Source organism: Podarcis pityusensis (genome assembly GCF_964106645.2).
Source record: "Podarcis pityusensis genome assembly, chromosome: 14".
Lineage (NCBI taxonomy): Eukaryota > Metazoa > Chordata > Lepidosauria > Squamata > Lacertidae > Podarcis > Podarcis pityusensis.
Window position 1 is genome coordinate 42179725 of NC_138039.1, and position 24785 is coordinate 42204509.

General features: G+C 44.8%; 1 protein-coding gene and 1 long non-coding RNA gene across 3 annotated transcripts in view; one reads left to right on the forward strand and one right to left on the reverse strand.

The window, feature by feature from the left end:
• Positions 1-24785, forward strand: part of DMXL2 (Dmx like 2) — a 416196-nt gene that overhangs the window by 136941 nt on the left and 254470 nt on the right. The window lies entirely within an intron of this gene.
• Positions 1-24785, reverse strand: part of LOC308462769 — a 108134-nt gene that overhangs the window by 43125 nt on the left and 40224 nt on the right. For both annotated transcript variants that reach the window (XR_013979332.1, XR_013979333.1), the window contains one exon: positions 9823-9965. This is a non-coding gene — a long non-coding RNA (uncharacterized lncRNA). The remainder of the gene's footprint in view (positions 1-9822; positions 9966-24785) is intronic.

A 24785-nucleotide genomic window follows, 5' to 3' on the forward strand; every position in this document is an offset into this window, starting at 1 on the left:
GAAATAGTTAAACAGGTTACCCAATCAGAACCCAGGGGGGTGGAGTCAGAGGGACTATAAAACCAGCTCTGGGAGGAGCAAAGGGAGGAGTTCGTTGGGAGTTGGGTGGTTGGTTGGAGTGGGAGTGAATTGGGATCGAGTGTGTGGGGAGGTTGAGTTAGTGTAGCGCAATAAGCTGAGTCAGGAACAGTTAGGGGCTAGGAAGACAAGTAAATATTTGAGAGGTGGTTTACTGCGTGAGAGCAGGTAGCGGAAGTTATAGGTCTGGATAGGCACCCCATGAATGTAATTGACCGATACCGTTTATGAAACCACACACTTGTTAAACTGCAATAAATAAACAGAAGTTTATGTTCCAATTTAACCCTGACTGGACTCAGTATTGTACCAGATAGGGCCTGGGTGGTGGCAGCGAGAAATAAAGTGGTGGCACAGGGGTCAATAGACAGTGAAACATCTGGAGACCCTGTGTGATTACCACAATGCCGTCCAACATTTCTCCGATGGAAAGAGGCAAATAGGGATCTTCTACTATATGTGAGGGCAGCAGCGCAGCACAGGGGGTACAGGGCGGCCACGTGGGACCCCCCAGCTCTGTCCATATATCAGTAGCTGCTGGCTGAGGCAGCTGCCTCACTCTGCACCCTGGAAAAACAAGTAACTGCATTTGGCAGATTTCCCCCACTCTTAACTTCAACCTAGGTAGGCAGAGCCTTAGCTTTTCAGCCCCTTATACCTTTCATAAGTATCCAGTTCTTTCATACAATAACTCCTGGTACAACCCCAAATTATATCCATTTCAATTAAAAGCACGCACCAAAAACAGACAAACAAAGCAAGTTGTTTTCCACCAAACTGAACATTTCTTAAATTAGCCCTCATGCTGATAAGGTGGTCTTTCCTATGCATTATACCACATACCGGCAACTCTGTCAAGCTCCATGGGGTTGTTGTTTTTTACCTTCCCCCTCCCCATTTCCTTTCTCTGTCGACAGAGAGCCCCTCCTACATCAATCTGGTTATTTAAACACACTCATTACCTTGGCAGCTGTTGCTTGTTAGCAGAACTCCTGCTAAAATGGTTTATGCACTTCCTTAGTCTGTGAACAACAAGGAAAAATCTAAATTGTTCAAATCCTGCCTCAACAGCTGGTTGCAGCACAAGAGAAGTATATTGGCAGGCTCTGAAAACCTCACAGTTGTACGCTGTTAATATTACTCAATGGAGTATCAAGCAGTATTAAAGAACTGCACCTGACATTGAACAGAACAGCTAATAGCAGCCTGTACCCAGTGTTTCAATGGAAGTGCATTGCAGAGAGCATTCATCAGGGTGGACTGATCATAAGAAGAGCTTGCTTGGGCAAAACAATGGCCCATGCAGTCTAACATCCTCTTCTCACAGCGGTGAGACCTATGAGAAGCCCCAAAGCAGGTCCTTAATGCAACAGAACCCTACCCAAGTGGTATCCAGAGTCATATTGCCTCAGACAGTGCAGGTAGAAGATAGCCAGCATAGCTACTAGCCACCAACAGCTTCTTCACGGCCGGATATAACTCTTACAATATTATGCTTATTTACTCAGCAGCCTCACTATATCCAATAGGGTTTACACTCCACTGTGTTTAGCATTCCAGCCTTTCAGTGCAATCCTATTCATGTCTACTCAAAAATAAGTCCCACTTTGTTCAATGGGGCTTAATGTTTTAGGGGTGCTTGAGGACTAAGGCCTCATCTATACCACAAAAGGTAAAAAGGTAAAGGACCCCTGGATGGCTAAGTCCAGTCAAAGGTGACTATGGTGTTGCGGCGCTCATCTTGCTTTCAGGCCAAGGGAGCCGGCGTTTGTCCACAGACAGCTTTCCGGGTCATGGGACCAGCATGACTAAACTGCTTCTGGCAGAACAGGACACGATGATGGAAGCTGGAGCGCATGTGTGCTTTTGTACGGAGCCCCCGGTCATTTCACGGACTATTGACCCGTACACCACTAATCCGCTGCCACCAACCAGGTTCTCCCCAGTAAAACACTTAGTCTCAGTCGGGTTCTCAAGTTAACAACGAAGATTGTAGTTTATTGCAAACACAAATAAACTTTAAATGCATTTGAAACACTGTTACCCTTTACCCTCTTAGTCTTATTTTATCCTGTCTTTAACTCACTCCCACTCTTCTACCTCCCCTCACACAAGAACCAACTGCACTAACTGTCTCTCTATTTCCATCTGTCTTCCAACTGCTTTTTCCCAACTGTCTAAACCTCTGGCTAAGCCTTTGAAAAACAGGTAGGCTCCACCTCTGGGCTTTTCTATTGGTCTACTTATTAACCCTTTCTCTCTCCCTGTACAGACATTTCCAAAAGAATGGGCAAACGCCACATCATGGAAATGCCATTTACCTTCCCATTGCAGCAGTATCAATTTATCTACTTACACTGGCGTGCTTTCAAACTGCTAGGTTGGCAGAAGCTTACCCCATTGCGCAGATTCAAACTGCCGACCTTCTGATTGGCAAGCCTAAGACGCTCAGTGGTTTAGACCACAGTGCCATCCTGTCCCATCTATACCATATGTTTACAGTGGCATGTGATACTGGAGTCTGGTGATGCAGTGCCTCAGAATTCCACCAGTGGGCTGGAGCCTCTCTCTGATTGGCTAAAATGACAGCAAGTCAGAGAGGGGTGGAGTCAGCACTTTGGGAGGGAGAATAAAAGGATCAGGCCAGGACAGTGGTGGTGAACCTATGGCACACTTACCAGAGGGGGCGCTCAGAGCCCTCTCTGTGGGCACTTGCACCGTTGCCCCAGCAGGGCCATAGCTAGGTGGTGAAACTGGTACTCCAGCACTGCAGGAGGCTCCTGGCAGCTTCCAGCATGGTCCCAGCACTGCTAGGGCACCATTTTCACCCTCGAGGCCGCACTGGGGGGAGAAGGAGAAGAGGGCTTGTGCTGGGAAACTACCGCTCTGTCCAGGCCTCAACTTTTGATGCGCCAGGGCCTCCCGCTAGTTTGTTGTTCCTACTCGGGAGTAAGCCGCCTTGAGTTCAGCAAGGTTAGACAAATTATCAGCATGCGTACAACAGCAAAAATCACACTAATTGTTCAAAAGCATGGCAAATGCACACTTTTACCCTTCAAAAAAAATTGTTTGTATCATTGAAAGCTCTGTTATTGTGTTTTTCTTTTAAGACAAAAGATGTTAATGTATGGGTTGTTTTTTCTAAACTAAAACCTCAGTATTCAGGTTAAATTGCCGTGTTGGCACTTTGCGATAAATAAGTGGGTTTTGGGTTGCAGTTTGGGCACTCGGTCTCAAGCCCTAGTGTCTCTAGCCCTAGTGTGTCCCAGTCCTGGCTATACCCCTCATCCTGCCAGTTCATGGTGCCCTAGTCCCTTGGTGGTGGTTAAAAATACATATATAGGGGTCATAGGTGGGCAGGGGGTTGCTGCACAGCACCATACCACTTTAAACAGTCATGGTTTCTCCCAAAGGATCCTGGGAATTCTAATCTGTTAAGAGCCAGTGTGGCATAACATACACATACTTGGAAGAAAGGGTGATATATAAATGTAACAAAAAAATAATAAAGAAAGAAAAGTATGGAGTTTTTCAGACACCCCATTCCCCTCTAAATGCTAAAATTTCCAAGGTCCCCCTGGAAGTTAGATTGATGGTTAAACCACTCTAGGGGCCTGGGGGAGGGATCATTTTTTACAATAAATTCAAAAACAATGGTTTTAAGCAAAGCAACCTCCTGGACGAATACACAGATCCAAACATAACTATCCTTCAGATTTCACACTTTCCCTGAATTTTGCAATATAGTTCTTGGCTGGGGGGAAAAACCCCACCCAAAAGCACTTTAAAGTGAGAATGGGATGGAACTGATTTATGTATAAATAAATGTGGATTTTACCAGGCCCAGAAAGTGACTGATCCACTCATCCCTATTTTCAAGTGGTGTCTGGAAGCCATCAAAAAGTGAACAAGAGGGACATTAGAAGTATCACAAACAATGAATCACGACTGAGAATGTAGCCTTCTTGGAGTTCACCGATTGGGTCTGCATTGCTCCGGGACAGGAGGAAGGAAGTCAAAATGACACCAAGGTTGGTTCAAAGAAAGAGTTTATTCTGCTCTCCGGATAGCAGAAGGCACCTGCGTGGTGAGTCCACAGCAAGTACAAAGAAATGACAGGTTTCATGCAGTTTATATATCCTCCAGGCACCCTCTCACTCCTCCCCTAGGAGCTCAACCACGTCAGCCTACGTACGCAGGTTGACATCACATATGTACTCTCTGGTACTCTCAACCATAAAAGGATCTTCCTTCCTGTACTTCTGACCATAAAAGGATCTTCCTCTTCCTACTCTTATCTGGGAAGACGTCACAATCTCCGGGAACACGCTTTTGGAGTTTTTCCCAGACATTGGTATTGCACGTATTTTGTGGTCAGCACATAAGATAAAGTTCTGACGTGTTTTCTTTGTTCCCCTGGAGAGCCAAGGCCATCCCTTGCCTGTCCTGATAAAGGACAGAACTGTTTATGCAGTTGTGTCCTTATTATGGTTTTGCTCAACGGTTCAAGTTTTACGCATTTAAAAGTGCTCTCTTTTGAAAGAACAAAAGGGGGGGGGTTGAGTCCGTTTTTAAACTTACTACACAGAAACCCATTCCTTCAAGAAGATGCTTGTCTCTCATTGCCACCCACCTTAGTTCATAAGGTGGTAGTTCATAAGCTCTGAGCAGATCTTCTTAATGAAGATTTCAATAGCAGGTCTGGTTAATATGAGAATAACCAACCTTAGATAAGCAATGCATTGCAGTGTGCAATGTTGTAACATATCTATAATGCTGCGTGAGAGTAGCAAAGAGCAATAGCGAAGGAACCTCAAAGCACATCAACTTACAACATAAATAACTAAATTATGCCTCAGAGAATTACAGCTAATATACTGCAAGACTACCCTTGACCTTTGCAATGAATAGCTCTTGTTCATAACAGAAGCTATGAGACCAGCCATAACCAATTAAATTAATTGCCTGTAAAACTTCAAGGAGAGGGAGGTAGATGTTTACATTGTCTCAACAGTTTGCATGGAGAGATTTGTAGAGCACTTAAACAATTAATTTGTTTGCTTGCTTGCTTCAGTTGTCCTGGGAGAACCATGTTCGTGTTCTTCGGGTTTCTAACACCAATTCAGTCATCGCACCATTTAGAGGCAGGTTCTGCATTTAAAAAATATCACCTGGAGGAATTTCCTGGCAAAGCAGGTTCCCACTTTCAGATTTTCAACAAATAAATTAGGTCTGTCAAAGCAAAACACTCTTTCCTGCAGCTGCTTCCAGATTCTCACTAATCTGCCTCACAGGCTCGGGGCTAAGATTGCAGTTGCTGGCAGGTGATGAAAAGGAGGAGGATGCAGAGAATGCAGTTGGTGGGGTGACCTGAGAGGCAGGATGGGGACCCTGCCCCATAGCGCAAAGGGGCCAGGAAGTGCGAGATGGTCCTCCCAGGTCTTTGTCATTCCCCATCCACACAGAGAACTGATTCCTTAGCAATGGGAGTCAGCGCCACACCAGGAAGGGAGGCTGGAATGCAGAAGGAGGGGTCCTCTGTCTTATCCCTGAAAACTAGGTGTTGTCCAGAGGAGGAAAAAAACTTAAATATGTTGCAGAGTTCCCAAAAACAGACCAGAGGCAATTGTTCTTCATCCAGCAGAGCTTTACTGCTACTGAAGGCAAATAAGCATAATGGCCACAAATCGAATACATTCAGGATTGGCACAGTCCATAAAAGATCCAGTTGCAGCAGACTTAGCTTAACTTATAATATTTATAATGGGACTAAACCTTAACATTAAGCATACAGAACAGACCACACCAGAAGAAAGAGATAAAAAGAGAAAGTCAGTGAAACCCAGCCTCCTCCTGGCCTGACTATTACAGTCAGCATGACCTTGACAGAAAGATAACAGAACCAGTTTAAGCCAGCTTCCCAGAAGGAATAACCCAAGCATCAGAAACCTTCTGCCTGTTTCTTTCACATAGAAAGAAACCTTCCAGAACCCTCTTGAACTAAGCAGAACAGGAAAGATCTCTACACATCAGGTCAATATTTTCTGTACTAAGAAATGCAAACTGACACTGGGTGCCACCTCCATCTTTGGGAGAAGTCCCACACCCCAATTTGGAGAAGAATGCACCTCCAAGAACACCAGTCTCACAGGAAGAGAGAGAGCCTTGCAAGTGATGATGCCATGGGTAGCTGATGATGTTCACGGTATTCCCATCTGGCAGCAAGTGCCTCCCAAGCCAATTGGGCCTGTGAGGCTGATGGCAAGTTGTAATTATCTATTGGAATTAGCACCTTTGATGCAGCTGAAGTCAATTTGCATTGAGACATAAATGAGCATATTCAAATTTTGTGCTTTGCAGGTGCTACCGCACAACCCAGGTAACGGTGGTAGTGGCAGTGTTGGACAGCATCCCAGTGTTAGGATTCCTGCTCCGTGTTTGCAGTCATGGGATTGTTGTCTATCACATGATGGTGTATGCTTTCATTCCACATAGTGGGAAGTGACGGAGACAGGATGTTTATGTTACTGTGTTCTGGAATGTAGAACTTTTGTCATTTATTTATTTCTCTTTGCTGTCTGGTGAGAAAGAGGAAAGAGCTAAGTCAGAATGCTCTGAGTGTATTATATGTAAATAAAGTAGATTAGCCAAAATGCTGTGCTACTGAGTTCTGTTACGCAAACTGCAAATACTCTGCAGGATCCTAAGTGTGCTAATGCCTCTTGGTATCAGTCGCTGAGATGTTTGGGCTGGAGAAAGCTTTTGAAGCTCCCGGATGATCGAGCAGGAGGGAGAGAACATGCCAGCCGGGCATGTGTCTCTGCCAGGGGCCTACACGTGAGTAGGGAGATCCTAACACTCAGGCCTCAAACCAGAATGCACTACCCCTAGTACCAAGAGTTCTTAGGAGACCCCTGTTCCCCTCACAGAGCTACATTTTCCAGAGTGCTTCAGCAACAAATCCCTCTTCTCAGGGAACTCTGGGAATTGTAACTCTGTGAAGGGAACACAGCCAGCTCCTCGGGGAGATGGGCATACTGCAGAAGGGAATTGCCTGCCTGCATAAGACCTCAGAGATGCCTAGCCCCTGACTGAGACTGCATTTTCCAAGCCCTAGCCTGTAGGCCCATACCTGATCTGCCTGGATTATCGATGGGAAATCTCAGGCCCAGCAGCTAAATGTGGCCCTCCAGGCTTCCTTATCCTCCCCTCACCAGCTTTGCTTCATAATCCAAGTGCTTTTGTCTGGATGGAATGTGTCCTTGAACTCTCGGTTGTCTGGGTGAGGGTTATATGTAGAGACAAAGATAAGATTTGCTTTCATTGCTCTGTCCACTTTTCCCTCTGCCCCCCTCCCTCCTCACCACTGGCATGTGGTCCCTGGAAGATTGCTTAAAAATGAATGAATGTGATTCCACCCTCCTCGGCTTAATCGGCCTGCGTTGACTTCGCCTGGACTTCACCTGCTTGCCTCACCCGGTGTGGCCTATTTGCTTTCTCCACTTCCCTTGCAACCCTTAGCAGAGCACCTCAAAATGCTTGAGGTGGAGAGGGCAGGTTAGACCTAGCCATCTGTTCACAACTCCTGATGGAAGGCATACTCTTGTTCTTCCTCCTGCTCTTTGTGGCCTATGTTCCACACCCCTTATCTTCCACAGCTTCCATAGTTTTCATCCTGCACACCTTTTCCTGTGCCATGTCCCTCTGCCACTGCTTATCATTCTCCTCGAGCCTCGTTCCTTCTGTGCACTAAGCACGCCTATCAATAACTGAATGTGAATAATCACATCATTAGTCAGTCGCCGCTGATTGATGCTCTGCTGTCACAATGTGGTAACTTTTACTGCCAAATAGAAATTGCCAGATGTCCCTTATTTTTTTAAGGGAATGTTCTTTGTTTCAGAAGAGACACATGGCTCGTTTGCTGGGCTTCCTTGGTGTGTGAAATGCTTACAAGGCGGCGCGTCTTCCTCTCGGGATCATCTTCAAGAGTCCTGCTTCTTACTGTTTCAGTGAAGGTAGTGAAGTCACAGGAAGAGCTGCTTTTTTTATATAGGTCTCTGGAATGACCTCCTGTAAGAGGTGCAGCTGTTTGAGCAACTGTGCATCTCATCTGCAACTATGCAAGATGCATTGTTTTCAGACAAGTATCCATACCGCAAGTGTGCAGAAGGTCCCAGGTCCAATCCCTGGCATCTCCAGGTTGGACAGAGACGATCTTCCACCTGAAACCCGGGAGTACCACTGCCAAATGTTGGAAACTGATCTAGGTGGGCCTTTGGGCCTGACAGTATAAGCCAGCTTCCAATGTTCTACTGTATGGACTGCTTACTGTTGTTATATAATAATGGAGTAGTTATTGTGGGATAACCAGCCACATACAAGTAACAAACTTAAGTCTAAAGGGGTTAACACCATAGAGTCCTGCCAGGCTTCGCTCACTTTGGGAAGGACCACATGGCTCTTACAAGCCCTCTAGGGCTCCTATACCAATAATTCAGTAACTTTCACCACTGTAAAGTTTTACTGCCTGTGCACTTCTTCTGAATGCTGTATGGAAAAGCACATAAATCTGACCTTTGGAGAGTTTGTGAGTAAACCCATTTTAAACTTATCAAACCTGTCGGTTACCCTCACCTGGTTTAGCCAATTCTTGCGGGGGCGGGGGGTGGCCGTTGTTACACGCTGACAGCTTCTAGGAGCCACAGGTAGGAGATGAGGGCAGGGTGGACAAACAATCCCAGAAAGAGAATGACATGTACCTCACCAGAGGTACTACCCCTCCCCTAACATCCCACACACCCCCTATAAGGTTGCAGCCTTAATTAACTGAAGCATCCCTCTAGGAGTAAGTCCAATGGTATATCAGATTAGGTAGGAATGGAGGTGGATGCCGAAGGTCTCAGGTTCAATCTCTAGGTAGGGCTGGGAGAGACTTTGGTCTTAAACCCTGGAAAGCCACTGCCAGTCTTGTGTAGACAGTACTGAGTTAGATGGGTCAGTGGTTTGACTCTCAGTATAAGGCAGCTTCCTATTCTTCTTCTTTGGCAATCACTACTAGCGAAGTAAGATTGTCTTCCATAAACACGGTTTTTACAGTGAGTCTGTAAGTGACTCTGGAGGCCAGTTCTGGATCCACACGTCCTTCCACAGTGGGGACATAGGTTTCCAGACGGGAGTTGATCATGGTGAGGGTTTGCCAAGAATGCCTTCCTCTTAGCTCATTTCTCCGTTTCATCCTGAGTTTGAGCGTCTTCAAAGCCAATGGCACCTTCAACTTAGTAGGACTGGTCATGTTGTGCGGATGCCTGATTATCATCTTCCAAAGCAACTACTCTAATCCGAACTTAAAAATGGAAAGCATATAAAGACTCTCTCAAGGCAAATCTAAAAATATGTGGTATAAACACTGACAACTGGGAAACACTGGCCTGAGAGCGCTCCAGTTGGAGCTTCCTATATTCCTAAATAGAACCTCTCAAACTTCAGGGGAAATATATATATATAGCCTCCATGAAAGCCTGCGCCACCAGCCAATGAACAAACGAAGAACAATATCCTGGAAAAGAATTATTGCTGACTATTGTATTTAACTGGATTAAGATGCTAAAGGAAGCTATGCATCTTTAATCCTTGGAAAGGACATTCAAATGCAAAATGTAGAGGGGAGGGAGGCAGGTGGCCCTATGAATAATTAACTGAGCATTTGCTTCTGTAATGAGAAATTAAATTCTAAATACATACAAGCCCACAGTGACGGGAGCCCAAGAAGTCAAGTTCATCTTCTTTGTGTCCTCTTCTGTATGGGAAAACCGCACGCCAATGTTTGACGCCTGCCTTGCTGGTGTCTCGTTCGTTCTTTCATCGTTTTCTTTGGAGCTGAAGGCCTAGAGGAAGGGAACAGGAACAGTGATAAAGGAAGCGAGGAATTGGGAAGAGGGAGAAAGAGAATTAAATAAAGCTACAGGAGACAAAAGAGAGCTGAGTATTAGAGGGAAGGTTAAACCAAAGAGACTGAAGCACACTTGAGTCCTCTACAAAGATTTCCTCTCTCTGTATTCAGATACTGAGAAGAGTTGTGATCTTCTGCACTATACTTTTCAAGCAGTATCCTGTCACTATAATCAGCAGTGGCTTCCCCCCCCCCAAATACTGGGGATTTTAGTTCATTAAGGGTGCTGACAGTTAGGAGACACCCTATTCCCCTGATAGGACTACAATTCCCAGAGTTCCCTGGGAAAGAGGGATTGAATGTTAAACCCTGGAGATTATAGCTCTGTCCCCAGGGATTGCATAGTGGAGGATTCTCTTGGGGGAGGGCTGTGTTAGCAGAATGCAACAGTCTGAAATCCCCTGAAGGCTGAATAAAAAAATCTTTATTGCTTACCCAGTGGCCCTTGCCAGCCAAAGAGTTGTATAATTAAAAAAAGTGGGACCCTACACAAACTAATTGCATAAGGTAAAGGTAAAGGGACCCCTGACCATTAGGTCCAGGCGTGGCCGACTTTGGGGTTGCGGCGCTCATCTCGCTTTATTGGCCGAGGGAGCCGGCATACAGCTTCCAGGTCATGTGGCCAGCATGACTAAGCCGCTTCTGGCGAACCAGAGCAGTGCACAGAAACGCCGTTTACCTCCCCACTGGAGTGGCACCTATTTATCTACTTGCACTTTGACGTGCTTTTGAACTGCTAGGTTAGCAGGAGCAGGGACCAAGCAATGGGAGCTCACCTCCGTCAAGGGGATTCAAACCGCCAACCTTCTGATTGGCAAATCCTAGGCTGTGTGGTTTAACCCACAGTGCCACCCGCGTTACTACATTGCAAAATTCAATATATATGTGCAGCTCACCAGCTGTGGCACAACAGGTTCCCATTCCTACCATGCACCGATACAACAGCACTAGTGGATTTCTGGCCCTGGGGTGCTTTTGTCTGGGATACCAAGGGGCAGGGGGGCAGCTGCAGTGGTGCTGAGTACTTTCCTTGTCAGCTGGCCTCCTCTGCTAATTTATTGATATTTATTTTCTTTATTTCAGGCATTTATATACTGCTTAATCGTTAGCATGAATGATGAACGGCCAACGCATGATGATACACAAGGAGGAAACAGCAGTGCCAGGTTGCCAATGTGTTTCTTTCACTGAAATTGCGCACATGCCCACAGCTCGCTGGTTTCATGCGATGTGGGGCCCTGGACTGGACCATGCAGCTGAACCTCTCATGCTCTCTGGCTCTCACAGTGAGTGCTGCCTGGGGTGGGTGTAGGCTGGTGCCATTTCACTCTGTGCTTGCGGGAAAAGAGAACAACAGCAAACCAACCTATGGTCACATAAAGCATCATCAATAAACACACAAGATGTAACTGGCTGTGTTCTTAAATAAATAAGGTATACTATTCATTGATTGTAAATTTCAACAGAAGTAACTCATAAAGTTCAACAAATGAACAAAGCAGAAGACCCAGTGGATCAGATCATTCTCTAGTCAATTTCATGCATAAGGTCCATCCGTGTAATGGTGTCTATTCCACCTGTCTGTTCATAAAGTCCAAACAATCCACATGAAAGGTTGTTACAGTTCCACAAAATCCTTTCACAGAGTCTAGACAAGGATTTCCGGAATATTGGCCTTGTTTCGCCGTCCTGGGCTTCATTGGTAGTTAAAGCACTAAATAATGCAAATAAATACAATATCATGATCTCACACATTTTACAGCAAAAATAATATCAAACAATAAATAACTGTACATACCATATGTGATATTACAAGACAATGGATCTTATGGCATAGTAGTACCTGTTGTAAGCAGCAACTGTTACAAAATAGGATTATATGGACAAGCAAAATATATCTGTTTGTCTGCATTGCCTTGAGTCAGGGCAATGGCTTGTCTCTTCCAGCCAGAGACCTCCTGGGCTCTGATGCGGCTGCTGTGCTCTCTCAATAAATTGAGGTGATCATTCAGGCAACAGTTTTGTTGTCCCTTACTACTTAGGTCTATTGATCTCAGCAGAGGCGAAGCAACCTGCTCTGGTACCCGGAGTGGCGTTCGTCCCAGGGGGCATGGCATGCATCCCAGGGGGTGTGGTGCATGGTGTACATAACGGGGCATGGCGCATGTCCCAGGGGGTGCAGCTGATCGGGGGTCGGCATTTTGTCACACACACCCCCTTTGGAATGGTACCTGGGGCGGACCTCCTCCCCCTCCTCAGAACTTCCCCCTCGGAGTGCCTGTCATCTGTAAAATGGGAGCCTTAATGGGTTGCCTTTTCGTACAGCAGTGCGGCGCAGTTTTATAAGAGTGCTTGGGAATCTGATCTGGGACTCCAGATTATTTAGTCTGGATTGATTTTGTGAACTGCCCTGAGATCTCTTGATGAAGGGCGGTATATAAATCTAATAAATCTAATCAATAACAATGATTTCTAAGCGGTGTGCAGAAAAATATACCATACAGAGAATGAAAACAATAAAAAGCCATCATAAAAGCATTAAAATTCCTGCTAAAAGGTAAAGGTACCCCTGACCATTAGGTCCAGTCGCGGACGACTCTGGGGTTGCGCGCTCATCTCGCTCTATAGGCCAAGGGAGACGGCGTTTGTCCACAGACAGCTTCCAGGTCATGTGGCCAGCATGACTAAGCTGCTTCTGGCGAACCAGAGCAGCACACAGAAACACCGTTTACCTTCCTGCCGGACCGGTACCTATTTATCTACTTGCACTTTGATGTGCTTTCGAACTGCTAGGCTGGCAGGAGCAGGGACCGAGCAACGGGCGCTCACCCCATCGTGGGGATTCGAACCGCCGACCTTCCGATTGGCAAACCCTAGGCTCTGTGGTTTACACCACAGCACCACCTGTGTCCCCCTCTGCTAGGCAGAGATATAAGAGACCAGGAGGTCCTTAACCTGAGTGACAGCTAAGTGACACCCTGCTTCCCTCGACTCTTCAACCAGCCTTCCACCAGCTTTAGGAATTGAACACTTTGTGGCTTCAGAACTGCAGAGTCACTCAATGGACCCAGCTAGTCCAGGAGGGAGAAAGGTCCTTTGCATTTGTGCCAAGGCATGAGGATTTTTGAGAATAAATAAGAACCTCTGTGCTTCTTTCCTCCTCGCAGCCTTTTCTTTTCCCAGCGGCATTAGAAAGGCTGCTAAACCGGACTCTCCAAGCTCAGTTTTGCAGAGCTGCAGTAAAAGATCACCTTTGGCAAGTCTATAATTAACAATTAGTCACTTATTGTAAGATCCAGTGGACATCTCATTAAATATCAGTCAAATAGGCTTGGGCCATTGAACCTCGTTTTTTAAAGAGCATTTTTCATCCTTCTGCCAATTATAATCAGGGGAGCTAAAATTACTCTCGCCACCAGGATGCCCACTTAAATCTTTCCGGCTGCTGAGAAGTTTCAAAAGCTTTTCCCCGCCTGCTCCCCGTGCCAGACAAAAAGGGAAATACCAAGTGCCTTCTCAGGATGGTGGTGGGCTTTTAAAAGCCTCTCAGCAGTCTGAATGGAGGAAAGAGCTCAGGAGGTGGCTGCTGGAATACTCCACAGTCATTTCTTCTTATTTACAGCCCAGTGGATAGAATTTCCTCAGCTATTCACTCCCTGCCCGCATCTAATCCCCCATTTGGCGTCCAGCAGCAAAGCGTATACGGCTGACCAGTTTCCAGAATTTCCATGGCAGTTTGGTGTTCTGAATGCCTCTGAGCTAGTATCATCCAGCCTTCTGATAGCTGGTGTACCCTTTGGTCATGGCAAGTCCAGGGTGACCATGCAAGCAGTTTCCACTGGTATGATGCATTTTCGTATTTCATTTTCACTAATCTCTTCATTTTTATGCACACTTTCCCGTAATATATCTCAGCAGGGTTGGAAGACTGCGTTGCAACATTTGGAGTAGTGTGAATTTTGAGGTGTAACTGAGCCTTGTGGTGTAGTGGTTAAGAGCGGTGGACTCGTAATCTTGTGAACCGGGTTCGCTTACCCGCTCCTCCACATGCAGCTGCTGGGTGACCTTGGGCTAGTCACACTTCTTTGAAGTCTCTCAGCCTCACTCACCTCACAGAGTGTTTGTTGTGGGGGAGGAAGGGAAAGGAGAATGTTAGCCGCTTTGAGACTCCTTGGGGTAGTGATAAAGCGGGATACCCAATCCAAACTCTCTTCTTCTTCTTCTTCTTCTTCTTCTTCTTCTTCTTCTTCTTCTTCTTCTTCATGTATTGTTTCAGGGAGTGCAAACTAAGCAGGTTTGAGACTCTGTCTTTATACACTCATGACTTTGCCCACTGCTGGCCTGGGTATAGACATGATGGGTGCCTGCAGATATTGTGCATTATCCTGCCTCCTTCTAAAGTGAGGTCAGCTACAACCCCACCCCTGTGCTGTCACAGGAGAAAAGGGAGTCTGCAAGGGCAGTGCTTAAATTGGATCTCAGTAACCCATCGGTAATACGGGGAAGTGAACTTGCTCATTTTATCATTTTGTGAAAAGCTTCTTATGTCTTTAAGTGCTACATTAAAAAGTTATAAAAATTATGGTTTTAATGATGCACTTTGGACGTTCCAATTACAATATACATGGCAAATCACATTAACAGCCGCCATATTTAAATGAAGAAGGAGCAGATGGAATTTAAAGAAGAATAATAATAATACTGTCAAGCTTTCTCATGTGCTTTAAGTGAAAGGTCTTTGGAAAGAAGCTGCATGCATTTGACAAATAACTCTTCTTACGAGAGGTGGAATCAACCAGTTAAATAAAAGGCCACTGGGTTGTCTCAAAAACTGTGTGTGTGTGTGTGTGTGTGTGTGTGTGTGTGTGTGACAGAGAGAGAGAGAGAGATCTAATCAACAAATGCAGGATCTATACCATTGCTCCTTCAGCAAGAATATGGGCCATTTGCAACATTTCATTTTTTGTGGTTTTATCCTTGGGGAAGATGCTGGCATGAGCAGAATACTAACATGTATTTGGATATGCAGCTCCCGGTTGTGCAAGTCTCTAAAGGCCCCGAGACGGAGAGATGAAATGAATATCTGTGGTTTCCTGTTTCTGAAGTTTAAAAAATCACATATTTGGAGCTACAGATAAGTGTCCCACATAAAGGAACAAGGGTTGTTTTGAACAGCGATCGCAGATCTGAGTGGGGAAGGGAATGAAAGAAAAGGAGGAGCAACTTGTTGTGTGCAGGATGTCTTCAGAATTATATGAACTGCACCGACTGGAGAGAGAAAAAGAAATGCCATTATTATATGAGCAACAGTCCAGCATCATCACTCAGCCAACAGCTGGTTGGGCAAGAGGTTGGGCAAAGCAGATGTCCAGGCATGGAGCGTCTCCTTTGCATGTAGAAGGTCCCAGGTTCTCCAGATCTCCAGGTAGGGCTGTGATAGTCTCCTCTCTTAAATCCTGGGGAGCCACTGCCAATCAGTGTAGATGAGGGTTTCCCAAAGTTGGGTTTCTAGCTGTTGTTGGACTGCAACTCCCATCATCCCTCGCTAGCAGGACAAGTGGTCAGAGATGATGGGAATTGTAGTCCAAAAACAGCTGGCAACCCAACATTGGGAAACCCTGGTGTAGATGATACCAAGCTAGATAACCAATGGTCTGATTCAGTTTAAGGCAGCTTCTGGAGTTTTGCTGAGGAGCATCTTTCAATTCTCTTATCTTTTATCTCATGATCTGTGGATTCAAGCCAAGGGTCACCTATCTTCCTAGGGCTGAAGGTTGCCCACCTCTGTGCTGGTCTGCAAGCTGACCATTTGGAAAATCCCACAGTTTCAAAAATCACAAAGGCCATTGTGGACCCATGTCCTGAAAATGCAGTGTCACTTTTGGGGAATGCCAACACATTTTGATTGATTGATTGATTGATTGATTGACTGATTGATTGATTACATTTGTAGGCCATCTTTCCTCCAAGAAGCTCAAGGTGGGGTACAGAATTTTCCACACATAGCCTCCACCTTTTGTCCACACAACAACCTTATAAGGTAGGTAGGCTAGGCTGAAATAACAACGATGCTCCAAAGTCACCCAGTGAGTTCCATTATGGATTTGAAGAAGGTTCTTCCCAGTCCTGGTCTAATACCCTATTCATGGCACCACACTGCTTCTCAATTTCTTTTTCTTTTTTTTTTATAGGGATGAAAATTTGAAGCAGTTCTGGAACAGCCTGTACAGGTCACAGAAAGGCAGGGGAGTGTGTGTGTGCAGTGAAATGGACATGTATAAAACAGGACCTCCAAAACTAGGGCCCTTTCTTCTATTGATCTGAAATTTCTCAGATCTGATGCCCTCAAGGAGTAGGGCAGGTAGCAGAGCGCCTGAAAATGTCATGACATTTGGATGGAAAACACAGACGGCGCCGAGAACAGACGGCCGCCTGGATCTACGTTTGAAATCAATTGTGAGGAAGAAAACAAGTTGGAAAATAATAGGAGTGCAATTCAAGGGAATGGAAAGCGAAATATTTGAAACAAAAAATGTGTTGAGAAATTAAACCACCTCAAAATACTTCTGTTTTAGGGATACACAGAGCAGTTTGTTTCCAGATTATGTTAGTTTTACACTTTTTCATTCCTGCGACTGGTTCTATATTATTCTGCATTTTTTTTTTTTTGGTTAAAAAAAATCAGCAGAAGAATTTATTTTCAAATCTATATTTCATCACAATTATGTCTTTAAATAATATTTAATCTCAATGCATTTCTAAACATATTTTATCATTTTAGACAGTGCTTTTTTAAGCTAATAACTGTATCGCAATATTTGGAGACGTGTAAAAACCAAAGGAAAATTGCATTCCAATCTGCAATTTGGTCCAGCAGGTGTAGCTCAGGTAAGTTCCCATTGGAATTCCCAGAATTCAAATTTTGCAGGTGTCCTTACCTCTACCAACCACTAGTTAAATACTGTGGCATGTTTACAAAAATCTAGACCTCCTTCCCCTTATGTGAAGAAGCAAAACATCTGAAGTATAATGACTCAAAATCTGCAGGCTACTACATATTGTGCCCCAAAGAATAAGTTATACAGGAGAGCATGCTGGCAAAACAACTATGACTATGGCATCAATGTGATTGACAGATCAAGTTCCCTACTCTTGTTTTGATGAGATTGTTCTACTGTGTATTTTAATTATGTGTATTTTAATGTGTATGCAATGGGCTTTTATGCTTCTGAACTTCTTAGAAGCCTGCTTTGGCAGTGTGGGGGTAGTGATTAGCCTGTTGAACTAGGATATGGGAGATCAGGAGTTTGAATCCCCATTCAGCCATGAAGCTCACAGGTTGACCTTGGAAAAGTTGAAGTCTTTCTGCCTAACACCCTATAAGTTTTTTGTAAAGATAAAATGAGGAGGGGGAAATGTACACCCCCTTGAAAGTGTTAAAGATAAAAGTTTAATACACAAAAGATGTAATGTTTGTACACATAGTGTTTGAAAACATTTTGCAAAGAGAAGTTTGCATTAGGCACAGGAGGTTTCATTCTGGCAAATGCGGCAGAAAAGGTTGGATGTTTCTCTTTCAATCTTTAGCTTAAATGATGAGTCATTACCTGAGCTACAGATCTCTCACAGCAAGAAGATGAAACCTGAGACCTAAGTCTTTGTCAGCAATGAAGCCAGAAGCAGAAGCTAAGCTCTGAGATGATAAAGAAGCAAGTTGCTTAGGATCTCTCTCTGGGACCAGAGAGAGGAAATTTATTCAACTGTTTTATGGACTTAACTATGACAAGAACACATTGCTTGTTTGTTTAAGAGCAGTGTGTTACTTCTTATTTTTTGCCAATGTTTATTTTGTTACTATTTAAATTCTGTTTCCAGCAAAACTTTGAAACTCATTATTGAGGTGAAGAGCAAATTCATTTTCACTCTGCACAATGTCCACATCAGGGATTCCACTGTAGCAACTCTAAAAGTGAAGTGGGATATAAATGTGATAAATATTAGGGGGCATATAAATTTAATAACAGTAATACATAGGATAATGTCTCAGATGATTCTTCCTTCATGGTGCAAAGTGGTGTCATCCAGCAAGAGCCACACCCATGATTTGACTACTGCTTAGCTACTGACATGCCCATTGTGTGCAGTGAGCCTATCAGGGTAGAGGATTTCAGACTCAGACCTTTCTGAATTACAGCATCCCTTTTCTTGTGAATTGTAGGTACCGGGTCTCCATAGGAAACTTTTTCTTTCTTTTTTTCAGGCTGAAGGTTGTATAGTCCTCTGGGTGACCTTGCACAAGTGGTGGGTGGGGCTAGAGACAATAGTGGGTGCAGCAATTAATGCAAATGTTACATTGATACTATAGGCTGGTTTCTACACACACACACACACACACACACACACACAGACAGACACACACACCTTTCTCTATCCTCCATCTCTGGAAGCAAGAAGCATTATCAGAATTCAAGGCTGCATTCTAGCCAGGCAAAAGCATTCAAGTAGGACATGAAGCAGAGCCAGGAGGATGTGTAGCTTATTTGTTTGCTTATTCACTATATCTAAATCCCAGCTTTCCCCCTAGGAACTCAATGTAGCATGCATAGTTCTCCTGCCAATTTTATCCTCACAAGGCTGAGAGTAAGTGACTGGCCCTTGGTCACCCAGTGAGCTTCATGGCTGAGTGGGGACTTGAACCCTCTACCAGCACTAACTGCTACACTGCCCTGGCTTTATCACTGGTTGTCAGGGACTGGTCTGAAGGTGATGAGATTGAGGAGGAATGAGGGAGATCACCCGCCCTTCTTCTGTTGCTTCCAGAGAAGAGGAAGGCAATATTGAATTACAGCAGTGGTCTGAGGAAGGTCACAGCTCAGAGAGAGGCGAACAGAAGAAGAAGAAGATGAGTTTGGATTTGATATCCCACTTTATCACTACCCGAAGGAGTCTCAAAGCGGCTAACATTCTCTTTTCCCTTCCTCCCCCACAACAAACACTCTGTGAGGTGCGTGGGGCTGAGAGACTTCACAGAAGTGTGACTAGCCCAAGGTCACCCAGCAGCTGCATGTGGAGGAGCAGGGAAGCGAACCCGGTTCACCAGATTACGAGTCTACTGCTCTTAACCACTACACCACACTGTCTCTCGAAGAAGAGTTGGGAGGTGTTGGGAGGGGGGAGACAGAGACAGAGCAGCCAGCTGACACATTATCACTGGAGAGTATTTCTGAGCCCCCTTCTCCCAGAACTCAGCGTCCATTGAGAGAGCAAGAGCAAAGGACTCAGAGACAATTAACCCCTGGCGGCTACCGTGAGGGGAAGTGCTGCTGCTAGGAAGGGAGGGGCAAGGAGCTCAGCTGGAACAACACCATTAACAGAAGGCAGACTGCATTCCTTGTCTCTCGCTGTGATGATTGAATAAACTCATTAGTAAGAACTCTTCTTCATTTTTGTTTTTTGCTTCTTGCTGCCACCGGAGGGAGGGATAGAATTCCCTGAAGCCTAACACTGGCTGAGGAGGGGCTATGCACTGGGGTGAGTCCTGGAGGGCAGGTAGAGAGGCTTGGTTGGGGGGCTGTATTCAACCCCAAGGACTTTGCCGCAAAAGAGAAGCATGTCCCCCAACAGTTGTGAAATTCAGCAAGCACAGAAGAGGGGGGAAAGTCACATTTTTACAGTCAGGAGAGTCCCAGATGCTACACTGCTCAATATATATATATATATATATATATATATATATATATATATATATGACATTAAATAACATCATGATGATGCAGCTGCTTGTTGAAAGATAGGGTATCATCAGGACCATTATCTTCTGCATGGAGCATTCTTCCCATCTTGACTATGCCTCTCCCCACCCGCCCAAAAAAAGCAAAGTGCCATTCAATTCAAGGCTCTGTGCGCCTGGCATTATTGCCACAGAATTATGCGCTGCAAATATGATACATAATGCAAGATGTAAAGCAATACCATTCTCGAAAGTGGCTCAAAACGCCATTCTTTTGCATACGAGCTATCAGCAGCTGCAGTCAGTGTCTGCGGAGCATTTCAGCGAAGTATCACTTAATTGCTCCTGTCTATTGTGCACATCACCAGAGAGATGGAGGTGACTGCCTAGTAAATAGCAGTTGAAGTGGCATTTCACCACGGGGCGGTTGCTTTTTTGCTGGTCAGGCTGAAGACAGCTTCATGATTTTAGCTCATAGGTAGGGAACCTTTTTCAGCCTCCCTCGTCCCCAAAGTCTGGTAAGCACTTGGCGAGCTTTGGGAAGGAGGCAGGAGGACTTAGGACCCTGCCAGAGCCCTCACACATCCTTCCAGAAGCTAGGCAAGCACTCAGAAGGTGCCCTCCTCGGCTACGCACCCGGTGCCACTGCAACACTTGCACTCTGTGCCTCTGCCACAGGTATTTTGCTGTAACATATTGTGAAGAAATGAGCTGGAAATGCGAAGCCAGAAATGATTTCCTAAATGAACTAAGTGACAGATCACGTGAATAATCCTCAATTCAGCTCAATACACTCCGAAAATTTTTACACATCACTTGGGAAGACAGGCAAACTAATGCCAGTGTACTGGAAGAAGCAAAGATCACCAGTGTTGAAGCAATTATTCTTCAACATCAACTTCGTTGGACTGGTCATGTTGTGTGGATGCTGATTATCGTCTTCCAAAGCAACTACCCTATTCCTAACTTAAAAATGGAAAGTATAATGCTGGTGGTCAACAAAAGAGGTTTAAAGACTGTCTCAAGGCAAATCTAAAAAAATGTAGTATAAACACTGACAACTGGGAACCACTGGTCTGCAAGCGCTCCAGTTGGAGAACAGCCTTGACCAAGGTGTCATGGGTTTTGAAGACACTCGAACTCAGGACGCAAGGGAGAAACGTGCTAGGAGGAAGGCACGCTTGGCAAATCCAGACCGTGATCAACTCCCGCCCGGAAACCTATGTCCCCACTGTCTCAATGGACGTGTGGATCCAGAATTGGCCTCCAGTGTCACTTATGGACTCATTGTTAAAACCGTGTTTATGGAAGACAATCTTACTCAGCTACGAGTGATCGCCAAAGAAATCAGAAGAAGAATATCCTCAATTCAGCTCAGTACACTCCTAAGCCAGAAACAAAAATTGCCACACCAGTAATTAAAAATTAAATACATCTGTGGTTGCCAGAAACCACTGTGTAGGGGTCAGAATGATTCCAAAGCAGTGACTGCTAATATCTCGGTGAAGTCTGCTAGGACTACGGACACGGGAAGCATTGCAAAGGTAAATCATCGCTTTCCCATGCCCATAAGGAAGTTAACTAAACTTCATCTCTTATTTAAGGCAGCTTTTAAAAAGTCAATCAAGTTCTCATTTATGCCTGCGCCTATAGGGTTTTTTGCGGGCGTGAGTGACAGACAAAAAACTAGTTCAAAGCCAGCCTGCACGTCACAGCTATCATTCAAAATGGAGCACACGCAACATGTGCCAGGAGTTTCACCTGGGATGGCCTCATTATATCTCCCTTAATTGAGCCTTAACAAAAAGGGCTGTTTTGAGTGCGATATGTATTAATTGGTTTTCAACTGAGGATGCTCGAAGCGATTTAGACATCTCAATTAGAAGACGCCATGCTCGCAACGGCTACAAAATGTAATTCTCTCGCAACAGTCTGCAGAATTCAGCCGAGTGAACTGATAGAGGGAGGCTGGATTGTTTTTGCTTTTAATTTGTATCTGGCTAAGTAAGAGGAGAAGCATTTCTACAGCAGGGGGAGATGAATGCAGAAGAGGGTCCTGCATGTTACTAGTTAGCTTGATTTATTCCCTTGCTAGCTGGCTGTCATTTTAAAAACTTGGACCCCTTTTTCCTGGCAAGTTGAATATCAGATCTGTCAGCTGCACATAAAGATCATATAAGGCAATGGAGAAAAAGCAGAGAACGGCCAAGGCTAAGCCCTCAGCAGCTGTCAGAGGTGAGCCAGGGGCAAGGACTCTGGGAGTCCACACCGAGGAGCAAACAGAAACACATAAGAGCCAAGGAAGCTTTGTTGTTCAGGCCAAGCCCCAGCCTCAACAGGAAGCTTTTACGCAGCACTACCTGTCCAGGAGGGTTGCGGGTGGTGCTGTGGGTTAAACCACAGAGCCCAGGGCTTGCCGATCAGAAGGTTGGCGGTTCGAATCCCCGTGATGGGGTGAGCTCGCGTTGCTCGGCCCCAGCTCCTGCTAACCTAGCAGTTCGAAAGCACATCAAAGTGCAAGTAGATAAATAGGTACCACTCTGGTGGGAAGGTAAACATCAAGCCCAGTCCAGAGCAAGAATACTGAGATGCTTCAAGTTGCAATCCCCAATAGGCAGCATCTGGGGCAGCCCCACATGGACCCCAAAGTTCCTTGTGTTGGCCCCAGCAATCAAATTCCAACTAGTGTAGCACAGTGGTTTTTTTCTGGGGGTATGCAAGGGTACACAGTACCAGCAGCTCCCCCCCCCAAAAAAGTTAAAAATGTGGCAGTTACTATAACAACGTCATGATGAGTACCTGCACTTTTTTTTCTTTAAAAAGGAAAAGAAAAAGCACTGGAGGCAAGAGCCTGTGTCCCGGCAGATTGCTGGATGGTGTAACCCTGTGGTGAAAATAAACATGCACAGTCAGGTACCAAGAGTACAGAAAAAGGTCTGTTGTTGCAGCAAGTCGTTTAATTATCACGCATCATGTAATAACTGTAAACCAAGATCTTAATGAAGTTCCAGTAAAACATGTAATTGTTTTACATGTAATTCTTTTCTTGGCCCCGAGGAAATTTTGTGCCCAGGGCAACCACCCAGAGTACCAGCACCTTTTTTTCTAGAGACAAAACACTGCTGTAGCATCTCGTTTCTTTCTCAAAGACACTTCTAAACAGCCCCACAATAGGGGCCATGAAGCTGTCAGGAGCTCGTCCTACACTCGAGTAGGACCCTGGTAGAGACACATACCAGACTGGCATGTTCCCTCGCTCCTGGTCGATCGGGAGCTTCAAAAGCTTTCTTCTGCCCGAACATCACAGCGACTGATGCCAACAGACATCGGCAAACTTAGGGATCTGCAGAGTTTGTGCATCATGTGTAACAGACCTCAGCAACTCAGCATTTTGGCTAATCTACTTTATTTACATATAAACACACACAGAGCACTGCAACATGGCTCCCTCTCTCTCTAGCATCAGACACCAAAGAGAGAAAAAATAAAGGACAATAGTCCCACTACATGGAACACGGTAACACAAACATCCGGTCTCCGTCACTTCCCACTCTGTGGAGTCAAAACATATACTGTCATGTGATAGACAAAAATCCCATGACTGCAATCATGGAGCAGGAATTGTAACAGAAGCAGCCCATCCACAGTTAACACCTGGGCACAAAGGTCATGCAGACAAAGTCTCCCACCCCCCATATTTCAACTTCAAAGATCATTGTTCTTTCTAAATCTGCGTATATCCACTATAGATCAGCACTTGCTCATTATATACAAATATATATATATATATATATATATATATATATATATATATACAAAAATTTGGGGGGGGGGGATGTTGCATAAGTAGCTCTTATTGCCAGAAAGTTCTTCCTGGTGTTTAATCAGAATCTCCTTTCTTGCAACTCGAATCCATTGGTTCGGATCCTGCCCTCCAGAGCAGAAGAAAACAAACTTGCTCCATCTTCCATCTTCAGATATTTGAAGATGGCTATCATATCTCCTCTCAGTCTCCTTTTTTCTAGGCTAAACATACCCAGGTCCCCCAACCGTTCCTCACAAGACTTGGTTTCCAAACCCTTGATCATCTTGGTCACCCTCCTCTGCACATGTTCTAGCTTGTCAATATCTTTCTTGTCAATATCTTAGAAGGACACAGTACTCCAGGTGTGGTCTAACCAAGGCAGAACAGAGCATTGCTATTCCTTCCCTTGATCGGGACACTAAACTTCTGTTGATTCAGCCAGAATAGCATTAGCTATTTTTGCTGCTGCTTCACACTGTTGACTCATGTTAAGCTTGTGGTCCACCAAGACCCCTAGATCCTTTTCTCATGTACTACTGGCAAGACATCTTATATCTGTGCAGCTGTTTATTACTGCCCAAGTGTAAAAGTTTGCATTTGCCTCTACTGAAATTCATTTTCTTAGTTTGGACCCGATTCTTCAATCTGTTAAATTCATCTTGAATCCCGATTCTGTCTTCTGTGGCATTAGTTACACTTTGGTGTCATCTGCAAATGTGATAGGCATCCCCTCAATTCCTTCATTATCATTTATAAACAATCATAAGCCCAGGGTTATACTCTTTCTGGCTTTTTATGCTGCCCACTGCACTTAATCTGTATTAAAGTTAATAGCACACATTAATCAGTTCAGGAACAATACTCTAGTTTTGGCCTTAAAACCCAATATTTTTTATTTCTATACTTATTATTATTATTATTATTATTATTATTATTATTATTACACTGAGGTCTAGCACCGAGGGCCTTCTGGCAGTTCCCTCACTGCGAAAAGTGAAGTTACAGGGAACCAGGCAGAGGTCCTTCTCGGTTGTGGCACCCGCCCTGTGGAACACCCTCCCATCAGATGTCAAAGGAAAAAACTACTACTAGACTTTTAGGAGACATATGCAGACAGCCCTGTTTAGGGAAGCTTTTAATATCTGAAGGACTATTGTATTTTAATATTTTGTTGGAAGCCGCCCAGAGTGGCAGGGGAAACTGCCCAGAGTGGCTGGGGT